The 13,836-nt window shown below is 42.8% G+C and overlaps 1 protein-coding gene across 3 annotated transcripts in view; it reads right to left on the bottom strand.

The window, feature by feature from the left end:
- LOC140476069 (ovarian cancer G-protein coupled receptor 1-like) overlaps positions 1-13,395 on the bottom strand; it is a 30,436-nt gene extending 17,041 nt beyond the window's left edge. Inside the window, exon 1 of one of the 3 annotated variants that reach the window (XM_072568056.1) lies at positions 13,031-13,395. The gene's annotated coding sequence lies outside the window, so the exon portion shown is untranslated. Of the gene's footprint in view, positions 1-1,298; positions 1,343-12,481; positions 12,593-13,030 lie in introns of those variants that run through there. The other 2 variants (XM_072568055.1, XM_072568057.1) reach the window with 2 other exon arrangements.
- Between the last annotated feature and the right edge of the window lie 441 nt (positions 13,396-13,836).

Here is a 13,836-nt window from a genome sequence, read left to right as displayed (position 1 = left end):
ATGTTTAGGTAAATTTTTCTATGTTTTAAGATGCCATCAGAGAGTGGTAACACTCTGCAATGCTTTTCACTGTATTTTGTAACAAACTGCACATTACAATAAATAAATCAATGTGGAATGTCTACCAGATGGCTTTTTGGAGCAGCTTGTGGTGGAGCTCACCAGGGAACAGGCAATACTGGATTTACTGTTGTATGAGGAGGTAGACTTGATAAGGGAGCTTAAGGTGAAGGAACTTAAAGTGATCATAATATGATTGAATTTACTCTGCAATTTGAGGAGAAGATAGAATAAGAGCTAACTGATGAGGAAAGGCTGAGGCATTTGAGGCTGTTTTCGTTAGACAGAAGAAGGTTAAGAGGTGATTTAATAGAAACATACAAGATGATCAGAGGATTAGATAGGGTGGACAGTGAGAACCTTTTTCCTCAGATGGTGATGGCTAGCATGAGGGGAAATAGTTTTAAGTTGAGGGGTGATAGATTTAGGACAGATGTCAGAGGTAGGTTCTTTACTCAGAGAGTAGTAGAGGCATGGAATGGCCTGCCTGCAACAGTAGTAGGTTTGTCAACTTTAAGGGCATTTAAATGGTCATTGGATAAACATATAGATCATAATGGAATAGTGTAGGTTAGATGAGCTTCAGATTGGTTTCACAGGTCGGCGCAACATCAAGGGCTGAAGGGCCTGCGCTGCACTGTAATGTTCTATGTTCTTAAGTTCTAAAATAGAATGTAGTTGTGTGGCATCACCTACAGGTGGTGCTGCTGGCTCCAGAGAGCGAGAGAGAGAGGGAGGGAACACCATGTCGTGGGATATTGTCCATCTTGGGTGGTGCATTATCCAAAGGCTACAGAGTGTTCTCATTGACCAGCACCAACAACACCCAGCTTCCTTAACCATTCCAGCCCACCAGTGCAATTCTTGCCAAGTTCTCAAGACTACAGTGCAGGATGGAGGTCACAGGTTAATCCAAAGATCTATAACATCTATAACAAGAACCTCATTTATAGTACCTTTAACATTATAAACTTCAGTCAAGATGCTTCACCAGGAGGATTTTAATCAGATCAAAATCAACACCTGGTCCCTGTAAAAAGACATTCATTTATATAGTAATTTCCACAAACATCAGATATGTCAAAGCATTTTCCAGTCACTGAAGCCCTTTTTTTTTAAAGTGCACTCACCAGTGAAACTCAGAGAATTTTGCCCACAATTGTGTTAATGTTTCTGACTTTCTAATGTTCCTCAAATGTACTTACTGCCTGCTGTGCGACTATTTGATTATTTCATACCTGAGCACCTTTACCATCTTCTCTAGAGGTAATCCATGAATCCGCATGGGATGACCAGCAAGATATTTGACTTCTGGCATCTGAGTCCGATCCTGATCATGCCAGACTTCACAAGAAGGTTCACTGAGTAATCAATGAGAGACAGAAAGGAGGTATGAGGAGCAAGAGAGAACATGGAGCCAAGATGGAAGATAAGCAGGAAGGGTCACCCAGCCTACTCCTAGTCTCATTGCACATGATTAATTCTCCTCCATAAGAGCAGATTGAGCACAAGTTAATTGGGAATAGTCAGCATGCCTTTGTCTGCATATTGTCTCAAAAATATGGTTTTCTTTTGAGCAGATTTTTGGGTGTACAGATTAAATTAGCTCAGTTCATATGATCCATATGGACTTCAGTTAGGCTTTTGACAAGGTGTTACACGGGAGACTATTCATGAATGTAAAATCACTTGAGGTCCAGGGCAAATTTGCAAATTGAATCCAAAATTGGCAGGAAGTAGAAGAAGATGGTCAAAGAGTTAGTAACTGCAATTCAAACTATTTTCGTAACTAACACCAATCACAAGCCTTTGTCTAGTGACATATCACAGAGTTTGGTGCTGAGCCCCTTGCTGTTTGCTGTGTATGTGTAGAACATTTTATCAGTCGGTGTACAGATGATACTAAAATAGGCAGTGTGGTAAAGCAAGGCGGAAAGCCTTAGATTACTGATCGGTTAGTCAGATGGTTTGAACAGTGACAAATTGAATTTAGTCCTAAAAAATGAGGTGATGCATTTTGGAAGGATTAACAAGCAAAAGGGAGGACACATTATAAAACATAAGACATCGAGCAGAAATTAGGCCATTTGCTCCATTGAGTCTGCCCCACCATTCGAAATGGCTGATAAACCTTTCATCCCCATTTTCCTGGTTTCTCCCCATAACCTTTGATCCCCTTGGCAATCAAGAACATATCTATCTCTTTTTAAATATACTCAATGACCTGGACTTCACAGCCTTCTGTGGTAATGAATTCCATAGACTCACCACTCTCTAGCTAAAGAGGTTTCTCCTTATCTCCATTTTAAAACATCTTCCTTTTATTCTAAGGCTGTGCCCTCAGGTCCTCATCTCTCCTGCCAATGGAAACATCTTCCCAATGTCTGCTCTGTCCAGGCTGTTCAGTATTCTGTAAGTTTCAATTAGATCTCCCCCTCATCCTTCTAAACTCCATCAAGTATAGTCCCAAAGTCCTCAAACATTCCTCATACATTAAGATTTTAATTCCTGGGATCACTCTCATGAACCTCCTCTGGACTTGCTCCAGGGCCAGTACATCCTTCCTGAGGTATGGGGCCCAAAATTGCTCACAGCATTCTCAATGTGGTCTGACCAGAGCTTTATAAAGCCTCAGAAGTACATCCCTGCTTTTATATTCTAGTCTTCTCGAGATGAATGACACCATTGTACATGCCTTCCTAAATACTGACTCAACCTGCAAGTTTACCTTAGAGAAAACTAGCCTAGGACTCATAAGTCCCTTTGCACTTCAGACTTATGAATTTTCTCCCCATTTAAAAAGTAGCCTATTCCTCTATTCTTCCTACTAAAATGTATGACCTCACAATTTCCCAAGTTGTATTCTTTGCCCACTCTCCTAACCTGTCCAAATCCTTCTGCAGCCTCCCCACCTCCTCAATACTACCTGCCCCTCCACCTATCTTTGTATCATCTGTAAACTTAGCCAGAATGCCCTCAGTTCCTTAATCTAGATTGTTAATGTACAAAGTGAAAAGTTGTGGTCCCAACACTGACCCTTGTGGGACACCACTTGTCACCAGCTGCCACCCTGAGAAGGACCCTTTTATCTCCACTCCATTCTTTCTGCCAGACAGCCAAGCTTCTATCCATGCTAACACCTTGCCTCTGATACCATGGGCCCTTACCTTACTCAGCAGCCTCCTGTGTGGCATCTTATCAAAGGTTTTCTAGAAGTTCAGTTAGATAATATCCATTCGTTCTCCTTGGTTTAACCTACTTGTTACCTCCTCAAAGAATTGTAGAAGATTTGTCAGGCAGGACCTCCCCTTGATGAAACTATGATGACTTTACTATTTTACCATGCACTTCCAAGTATTCAGAAATCTCATCCTTTACGATGAACTCCAAATCTTACCAACAACTTGAGGTCAGGCTAATCAGCCTGTAATTTCCGGTCTTTTGCCTTCTTAAACAGGGGGATGTTATTCGTGATTTTCCTGTCCTCTGGGACCCTCCCTAACTCTAGTGATACCTGAAAGGTCACTACTAAAGTCTCCACTATCTTTTCAGCTATCTCCTTCAGTGCTCTACCAGGTGATTTATCCACTTTTAGACCTTTAAGTTTTTCTGGCACCTTCTCTTTGTTGATGGCTACCGTACTCATCTCTGCCCTCGACTCTCTTGAAATGTTGGAATATTCCTTGTGTCTTCTATCGTGAATATAAAACATAGAACATTACAGCACAGTACAGGCCCTTTGGCCCTCGATGTTGCACCACCCTGTGAAACTAATCTGAAGCCCATTTAACCTACACTATTTTATTCTCGTCTTCATGTTCATCCAATGACCATTTAAATGCCCTTAATGTTGACGAGTCTACTACTGTTGCAGGCAGTGCATTCCACATCCCTACTATTCTGAGTAAAGAAACTACCTCTGACATCTGTCCTATAACAATCGTCCCTCAATTTAAAGCCATGTCCACCTTGTGCTAGCCATCACCATCTGAGAAAAAAGCTCTCACTTTCCACTCTATTTAATCCTCTGATGATCTTGTATGTCTCTATTAAGTCACCTCTCAACCTTCTTCTCTCTAACAAAAACAGCCTCAAGTCCATCAGCCTTTTATCATAAAACCTTCCATCCATTCCAGGCAACACTCTAGTAAATCTCCTTTGGGCTTTCCAATGTTTCCACATCCTTCCTATAATGTGGCGACCAGAACTTCAAGTGTGGCCGCACCAGAGTTTTATACAGCTGCAGCATGACCCCGTGGCTCTGAAACTCAATCCTTCTACCAATAAAAGTTAACACACTGTTTGCCTTCTTAACAACCCTCTCAACCTGGTGGCAACTTTCAAGGATCTATGCATATGGACACTGAGATCTCCCTGCTCATCGACTCGACCTAGAATCTTACCATTAGCCCAGTACTCTGCATTCCTGTTACTCCTTACAAAGTGAATCATCTCACACTTTTCCGCATTGAACACCATTTGCCACCTCTCAGCCCAGCTCTGCAGCTTATCTATGTCTCTCTGTAACCTGCAACATCCTTCAGCACTCCACAAATCTACCAACCTTAGTGTCATCTGTAAATTTACTAACCCATCTTTCTACGCCCTCATCCAGGACATTTATAAAAATGACAAATAGCAGTGGCCCCAAAACAAATCCTTGCTGTACACCACTAGTAACTGAATTCCAGGATGAATATTTCCCAACAACCACCACCCTTTATCTTCGTTCACCCTCTAGCCAATTTCTGATCCAAACCACTAAACCATCCTCAATCCCATGTATCCATATTTTCTGCAATAGCCTACTGTGGGGAACCTTATCAAACACTTTACTCAAATCCATATACACCACATCAACTGCTTTGCCCTCATCCACCTGTTTGGTCACCTTCTCAAAGAAGTCTTTTCAAAAGGCATGACCTACCCTTCACAAAACCATGTTGACTATCTCTATTCAAATTATTATTTTCCAGATGATTATAAATTCTATCTGTTATAACCTTTTTCAACAATTTACCCAAACTGAAGTAAGGCTTACAGGTCTATAATTACCAGGGTTGTCTCTACCCCCCTTCTTAAACAAGGGGACAACATTTGCTATCCTCCAGTCTTCTGGCACTATTCCTGTTGACAATCACAACATAAAGATCAAAGCCAAAGGTTCTGCGATCTCCTCCCTAGCTTCTCAGAGAATCCTAGGAAAACTCCCATAAGGCCCAGGGGATTTATCTTTTTTCACACTTTCCAGAATTGCTAACACCTCCTCCTTATGAACCTCAATCCCGTTTAGTCTAGTAGCCTGTATCTCAGTATTCTCCTTGACAACATTGTCATTTTCCAGTGTGAATACTGACAAAAAATATTCATATAGTGCCTTTCCTACCTCCTCGGACCCCACACACGAATTCCCACTACTGTTCTTGACTGGCCGTAATCTTACTCTAGTCATTCTTTTGTTTCTGACATACCTATATAAAATTTTAAAGTTTTCCTATCTGCTAACAACCTCTCATGTCCCTTCCTGGCTCTTCTTAGCTCTCTCTTTAGGTCCTTCCTGGCTAACTTGTAACTCTCAAGTGCCCTAACTGAGCCTTCACATTTCATCTTTACATAAGCCTCCTTCTTCCTCTTGACCAGAGACTCAATTTCTTTAGTAAACCACGGCTCCCTCACTTGACACTTCATCCCTGCCTGACAGGTAAATACTTCTCAAGAACATGCAGTAGCTGTTCCTTGAACATGCTCCACATTTCAATTGTACCCATCCCCTGCAGTTTCTTTCCCCATCCTATGATGCATTGCTAACGCATTAAATGGTAAGACTCTAGGAAGTACAGAGGACCGGAGAGATGTTGGTGTGCATGTCCATAGAGCCTTGAAGGCAGCAGGATGGGTGGATAAGGTGGTTTAGAAGACATATAGGATTCTTGCCTTTGTTCATCAAGGAACTGAATACATGAGCAAGGTTGTTATGATGGAGCTTAGGTATAATGGTGATTAGCCCACAGGAGGAATATTGTGTGCTGTTCTAGTTACTACACAATAGGAAGGATGTGATTACACTAGAGATGGTGTAGAAATGATTCACTAGGATGTGCCCATGGTAGAACAATTCAGTTATGAAGCGAGACTAGGTAGGCTTAGGTTGTTTGCCTTAGAGCAGAGAAGGCTGAGGGGGGACCTGATTGACAAAGTTCTGACGGCATACACAGGGTAAATAGAAAGAAACTTTTCCCCTTAGTAGAAGGTCAATAAGCAGGCATAGACTTAAGGTAACGGACAGGAGGTAGAGAGAACTTTTAAAGAGAATATTTTCATCTGAAGGATAGTGGTGTCTGGAATTCACTGTTGGCAGAGTTAGGAACCCTCACAACATTTAAAAACTCTTTAGATGGGTACGTCAAATAACACAGCATAATGGGCCATGTGTTGGAAATGGGATTAGAGTGAAGAAGTGCTTAATGACCACTGTAGACATGGTGGACTGAAGGGCCTTTTCCAGTACAGTCATACTCTATGGCTCTAAGTAAAACATCCCTAGAACCACCCTTAGTGAGCTGGAATGGTTCAGTGCAGCCTGGAGACTTCTTATATTTCTTCTGTTACAGGACATTTTTCATCAATCTGGTCAGACATGGTATAATGTGTCTCTAGGGTGGTTGGGACTTGAAGGCTGACCTTCTGGCTCTGAGGTAGGGGCTCTACCACCCTCCCCATGGGATTTGGATGACACCGCAAGACCAAAAGTGATCACTCAGCCTTATGTGCCCCTGAACAGAATGGTATTTCACTAGGCCATTCCAGAGGGGCAGGCAACCATATTGTTGTGGACCTGGAGTCTCAAGTAAGCCAGGTAAGGAAAGAAGATATTGTTCCTTCATGGAAACAATCATTGAGAGACTAATTTTATAATTACTGATTTAATGATATAATTCAGCTTAAATTCCACCATCTAGCTTAGCAGGATTTGAAGTATGTGCCCACAGCGGTAACCTTCACCTCTGGATGACTAACATAGAGGTATTAACACAATGCTACTGCTTCCTCCATTAGCCTAGATAGAACCTGGGATTGCTATGGTCATTGTATGGACCTGCTCAACCAATGGAGCAATATTAAGAAGCACTGTGGCGCTCTCCTGGCACTGCGCTGTAAAGAGAATGAAGAATCCAGTTTGTACAGTGGGACTGTGTCCACTGGCCTCCTCAGGAGGAAGTCTAAGCCAATCCAAATTCTGGCATTGCCTCTTGTTTTCATCCCCAGTGAGATGAAATTGATGGTGCAATTCTTGGCAGTACCAGAGGGCATTGGATTAAGGTGAGGACTAAGTGGTTTCAAGAGGATCAGAGAGTGTTTTGCTTTCACCCAGTGGGAAAGATGGACTATGTGGCCTGAGACAGTAATGGGGGCAAGCACTCTCACTACATTTAAGAAGCATCTGGATGAGCACTTAAAATGCCAGGGCTAGTAGATATGGATCAAGTGCAGGTCAATAGGATATATGGAGTTTGGTACAAAAACAGAAATCGCTGGAAAAGTTCAGCGCGGCCAGGCAGCATCTGTGGGGGGAAATCAGAGACCGAAACGTTAACTCTGATTTCTCTCCGCAGAAGCTGCCAGACCTGCTGAGCTTTTCCAGCAATTTCTGTTTTTGTTTCTGATTTACAGAATCTGTAGTTCTTTTGGTTTTTATATGCAGTTTGGTGTTTGTCGTTGACATAGACACAGTGGGCCAAATGGCCTGTTTCTGTGCTCTATGACTCTATCAGTATCAATTTCAGCTCAAGCCAAAAATCATTGAATGGTTTCAGGAGGAACGTTTATTGTTTTGTACAAATGAAAGAATGCATTTTTTTTGCCAGATTGTTCTAATATACGTTACTCACCCATTATGAGTCCGTGGGAGGTTAAATTACAGAGTTCTGCTGCCTACATCGGGTTGAGCAATGGATTGGTTGCCTAGTCACCTTGGTTACCCACTGAGGTGAGGGAACGTCATCTAGCAAAAGCTTAGACTTCTTACATTTCTTCACATTTGTTCTGATTCTTTAGCCCAAAGGGAGTGTGGTTGGGTTTGGCAATGATTTACTTGAGTCTATAATAGCTCCCTGGTGGTTTATTTCAGGAAAGGTGCCACCCAATGTGATACTTAACTGCTGAGGTCAGCAGCCCTGAGGTTCAATTCCCTTGTGTCATGACAAAATAAATGAGTGTTTTAATGGGGCCTCGCAGGAGGATGGAGAAGGGGGTGAGGGTGAATTATTCATTATAAACAGTTGCATGTTGGACTCTGCCCCTCATGATGTGTTGGAGAAAATATTTTCTGTCATTGAACATTTTTCTAGGTTCTTAAGTATCTTACCATGTTAGAGGTGCTATATAAATGCAAGTACGTTTTGTGTGGACCTTAAACCACTAATGTATTTTCTTTAGCAGAAAAATTGGTTCATTTTGAGGTCTGTGCCCCAATAACAAAATGCCCTTAAGTTATATCCCTGGACTGGGTGCCCTGCTATAGGTCACTGACTCTGGGCTAGTGCGGGGTTGAACCAAATGCTGACCCAAGTCAGGAGGATAATGCCTCGGAAGGGACAAGTTCATGGTTTATGTCCTTTGGCTGCCCAGAAACCTAATTCACACCCAGTCCCATTTATCTCTCACTGCTTTCTCAGTGGCCTATGTTAACTCTTGCCCTTGCAATGCCTCTATTCATAACTCTCATCATTTCAGCTTCCCCACTGCCACCCCAATTCTGTAACCTCGTCCCATTATCCAACTCCCCACACACCCACATCCCATCAAAGAAATAAAAGGATACTTTATAAAACCCTATTATTTGACGAAGCATGTTCTAATATTTCCTTCAGTGCCGTTTTGTTCACAACGCTCTTTTGAAGACTCCTGGAATAGTTCACCACATTAAAAGCTGCTATATAAATGCAAGTTATTTTCATTACAGAGCTCAGAGCTGTAATCCCATTCCATCTGGCTTCACAAAGGTAATTTTATGTTTAACTTCTCCTCTTCACCAAAAGACCACTTCTCCTCATTGCCATCTTAAATTTGTAACCCCTTACTGTGAGACTCTGCCCTCTGATCTGTGATTATCCCACAGGGGAAGTGACCTCTCCATATCCACCCTGTCAAGCTTTCTAAAAATCTTACATGTTTTAATAAAGTCACATTTCATTATTCTCGACTCTTCTAGACAAGCCAAAAAGTCATAGAGTCATCGAGTCATAGAGCATGGAAACAGACCCTTTGGCTCAATTCATCCATGCCGAACAAATTTCAAAAGCTGAACTAGTCCCATTTGCTGCATTTGGCCCATATCCCTGTTCAAATGTCTTTTAAATGTTGTAACTGTACTCACCTCCACCACTTCCTCTGACAGCTCATTTCATACACGCATCACCTTCTGTGTGAAAAAGTTACCCTTCAGGTCCCTTTTAAATCTTTCTCCTCTGACCTTAAACCTATGCCCTCTAGGTTTGGACTCCCCTACTCAGGGGGAAAGACCTTGGCTATTCACCTGATCCATGTTCCTCATGATTTATAAACTTCTATAAGATCACCCCTCAGCCTCCAATGCTCCAGTGAAAAAACATCCCAGCCGAGCCAGCCTCCCCTTATAACTCAAACTGTCCAGTCTCAGCACCATCTTTTTTGCACCTTTTCCAGTTTAATAATATCCTTTCTATAGCAGGGTGACCACAATTGCGTGCAGTACTCCAAATGTAGACTTACCATTGGCTTGTATAGCTGTCACATGATGTCCCAACTCCTGTACTCAATGTTCTGACCGATGAAGACAAGCATGCTAAACGCCTTCTTCACCACCTTGTCTATCTGTGATGCCACTTTCAAGGAACTGTGTTCCTGCATTCTCAGATCTCTCTGTTCAACAGCGTTCCCTAGGGTTCTATCATTAATCGGGTAAATGTTGTCCTGGTTTGTCTTACCAAAATGCAACACCTCACATTTATCTGAATTAAACTCCAACTGCCATTCCACAGCCAATGGCCCAGTTGTAGCATTAGATAACCACCTTCATTGTCCACCATCAATGTTGGCGTCATCCGCAAACTTACTAACCATGTCTCCTAAATTCTCATTCAAATCATTTATATAAATGAAAAACAACAGTGGACCCAGGACCAATTATTGCAGCACATCACTGGTTACAGACTTCCAGTCTGAACTCTTCTACCACCATTCTCTGTCTCCTACAGTCAAGCCAATTTTGTAGCAAATGGACTAGCTGTCCCTGAATCCCAGCCTGCCATACATAGAACATAAAACATTACAGCACAGTACAGGCTCTTTGGCCCTCGATGTTGCGCCAACCTCTGGAACCAATCTGAAGCCCATCTAACCCACACTATTCTGTTATCATCCATATGTTTATCCAATGACCATTTAAATGTCTTAAAGTTGGAGAGTCTACTACTATTGCAGGAAGGGAGTTCCAAGCACTTATTACTCTCTGAGTAAAGAAACTACCTCTGACATCTGTCCTATATCTATTACCCCTCAATTTAAAGCTATGTCCTCTCATGCTAGCCATCACCATCTGAGGAAAAAAGACTTTCACTGTCCACTCTATCTAACCCTCTGATCATCTTGTATGTCTCTATTAAGTCACCTCTCAACCTTCTTCTCTCTATATTGTATATTATAAATATTTGTGGCCCCAGCACTGATCCCTATGGCAGTTCACTAGTTACAGGTTGCCATCATGAAAATGCTCCACTATCCTAATTCTCTGTTTTCTATTAGTTAACCAATCCTCTATCTGTGCACAGGATCTCACTATGAAGTCTAATGGATGGCACCTTATCAAATGTCTTTTGGGAATCCAACTATCTTATTGAATTCCCTGTTTCAATTTCTGAGGTATTGTTAGTCTTCCATGGTTTGCAGGCATCACTGACAAGATCAGCATTTATTGCCCATTTCTAATTGCCCTCAAACTGAGTGGCTTGCTTGGCACTGGCTGGGCCATTCACTCATGTGGCTGGTGTGTAATTCAGAGTAACACTAACAGCGCTGCCTCAATTCCCACACAACGTCCCTTCTCAACATTTCCCCTCAATCAGGCATGGTGACTCTCAGTTTAAATTAACTGCCAGCTTTCTCTCTCTGTCTGTCTCTAATAAAAGAGTGGGACGATGGTGATTTTAAATTCCTGCTAGTCTGGAGCCAGATCAGGTAAGGAATGACAGATGTTCCTTACCAAAAGGCACGAACGAACCAGACAGGGTTTTGAAACAATTAAAGATAGTTTTGCAGTCATCATTCAACCCTAGCCTTCAATGATTGACATATTTTTTAAATAAACAAACATTCAAAATTTGAATTAAATATCCCCAGCTCCTACATTACTGTTCTAGTGACATTAACTCTAGGTCACCGTTTCCACACCAATGGAGTTCACCTTTCTCAGTCGGTCCTGTGAAATCAGATCAGGGTTTCTTTATACACTGTAGTAGCAAATTACTGCAGATGCTGGAATCTGTACTGAAAACAACCCAAAATGCTAGAGGTCACAGCGGGTGCTCACGGTGTCCTGACGAAGAGACACCTCGAAACGTTAACATGCTCTCTCTCCAAGGATGCTGTCTGCCCCTCTGTGATCTCAAGCATTTAAAAAAAAATTCTTTCCACATTGTTGGTGCCTGCTTTGCATTGGCTAAGCAAAAAGAGACTTCAATTTCATAGTTCCTAAGTAACGGTTATGAGATGTGACCGGATCAAAGTTTCTTCTGACAGGCTTCTGTCTGTCAGCTCCGGCGACAGCACAGCACTCCCTCAGTGCAGGCCGAAGAGTTTCAGACTAGAAGACGTGCGCTCTCGAGTCTGTGGAATTTCCAAGCTGATTAATGGGTAGGAGAGTGTAATTGCCCAGTGGCTGCTGACAGCTCCAGTCTGACACACGCACAGACCTGTAAAACTGCTGGGTTGTCTCATTATCCATCTCAGCGCACTCCCTGGCCCTTAATTAAGTAAACACATCTGAAAAATGTCGAGTGAGCAAACACCCATTAATTGTCGAGTCTATTCTTGTCACAACAAAGTGAACAGTCCAAATCATTCAGTCATTATTCGATAGACAACGCTGTTTGCAATATAAAACACTCACCTAACCTGTAAAGGTAAAACAAAACAAGCACAGAAAGTGCTGGAGAAATTCAGCAAACCTGGCAGCATCTGTGGAGGGATAGAAAGAATTAACATTTCCGGTCAAAAAGAAAAGTTGTGATGGAAGGTGAAATGTTAATTCCCTTTCACTGTCCACAGAGGAAGAGCTGTTGAGCGTTTCTTGAATTTTCTGTTTGTACTTTAAGAAGTTTCTGAGAGAGAGAGAGAGAGAGACCAAGACCCTGGCTTAATACAACAACACAACCAAAATCACAACCTGCAGCGACCCGGTATCTCTGAGGCAGCGACAATGCCGACAACAATGTGTTTCCAGCGCTGGCCGGGGCACAGCAAGACTCCAGGAGGCTCCAACAAGGCAATCCAAGTCAGACAGGCAGCTGCAGCAGAGCCGAGAGTGAGCGGCAGCTCCAGTCAGAGTGAAAGCTCATCCCTCAGGCGGAGAGAGAGAAAACAAACACTGTTTAATTCAGGCTTCAAGGAGCTTTGGGCCAATGAAAGTTTCAAACAATTCCCCTTTTATCGCTCACGCTCAACCCTCCACTTCCTGCTTACAGCTGCCCTTGGTGCGGAAAATATTGCTGTGGCCCAGTGTTGATGTTACACACCGCCCTGCCATAATCCCCAGCGCTGGCAAGTGTAAATACTTCCATCTCTGCTCCCCCCCCCCCCCCCCACAACACCACCTCCCTCCTCACCACACATCCCCACCTTCACCAGCATCACCTTCAACACAGCAAGTCCTTTACCCCCTCCCAAATTAACAAAACAGGTGAGAAAACCAGCAGGCAAAACGAAAAGAACTTACCTGCTTTTTCTGTATCACTGGCATTTCTGTAATTCTGAGTTCAAGCAGTTGTGTAAATATTTAAAGGAACACAAAAACAGGATGGAAGTTTTAGTCGCTAGTGCAGTAACGGAGCAGCTGTTGCTTTGTGTTTGTTTTTTGTGAGTTCACGCCACGCCAAACATTGGGGGGAAAAAAAATATTGAGAACGTGAGTGAAAGTTTGCTTCAGTCTTTGTAAACTGGCTGTTTATAAACACAGACAGCAGATGTACATCCCCAGTCCCTGTGCTGAAACCACGAAGGAAGAAACGACCTGATTGAGACAGTGCCGTTTCGGCACGTCATTATATATACCGTCTAGTTCCAGGCATGTGGGTAGAAATTGCGTGTCTTAGCAGAGAACATTCTGAAGAAGGGTCACTGGATTGGAAAGTTTAACTCCGCTTTCTCTCTCCACAAATGCTGTCAGACCTGCTGGGGTTCTGTCGCAATTCCTGTTTTGGTTTCCTCCGCAGTTCTTTGTTATGTTGTTCCAGAAAGGGCTTGTGTGGGGCAGGAAAAGTGCGCTCAGCAACAAGGGGATGTGCAAGACAGTGAACCCCAATGCATCCTCCTTCCGCTCCCCACTGCCATCAATTCTGGGAGGCCAGAGACTGAATAGATTGGGGCTCTGCTGGTCTGTGGACCTTGTGTTTTAAATATTCTTAGGGTTTGCAGAAACAATTTCACCATATTTTAAATAAAGAAAGACGTGCGTTGATGTGGCGCCGGTAGGCACCGTCGGGACTTCTCACAGCGCTTCATCAATGAGGGGCTCCTGATCCC

This window comes from Chiloscyllium punctatum, chromosome 4 (assembly GCF_047496795.1).
Source record: "Chiloscyllium punctatum isolate Juve2018m chromosome 4, sChiPun1.3, whole genome shotgun sequence".
Classification (NCBI taxonomy): Eukaryota; Metazoa; Chordata; class Chondrichthyes; order Orectolobiformes; family Hemiscylliidae; genus Chiloscyllium; species Chiloscyllium punctatum.
The sequence above is the reverse complement of the archived record's forward strand: the minus strand, read 5'-3'. Positions and strand labels throughout refer to the sequence as shown.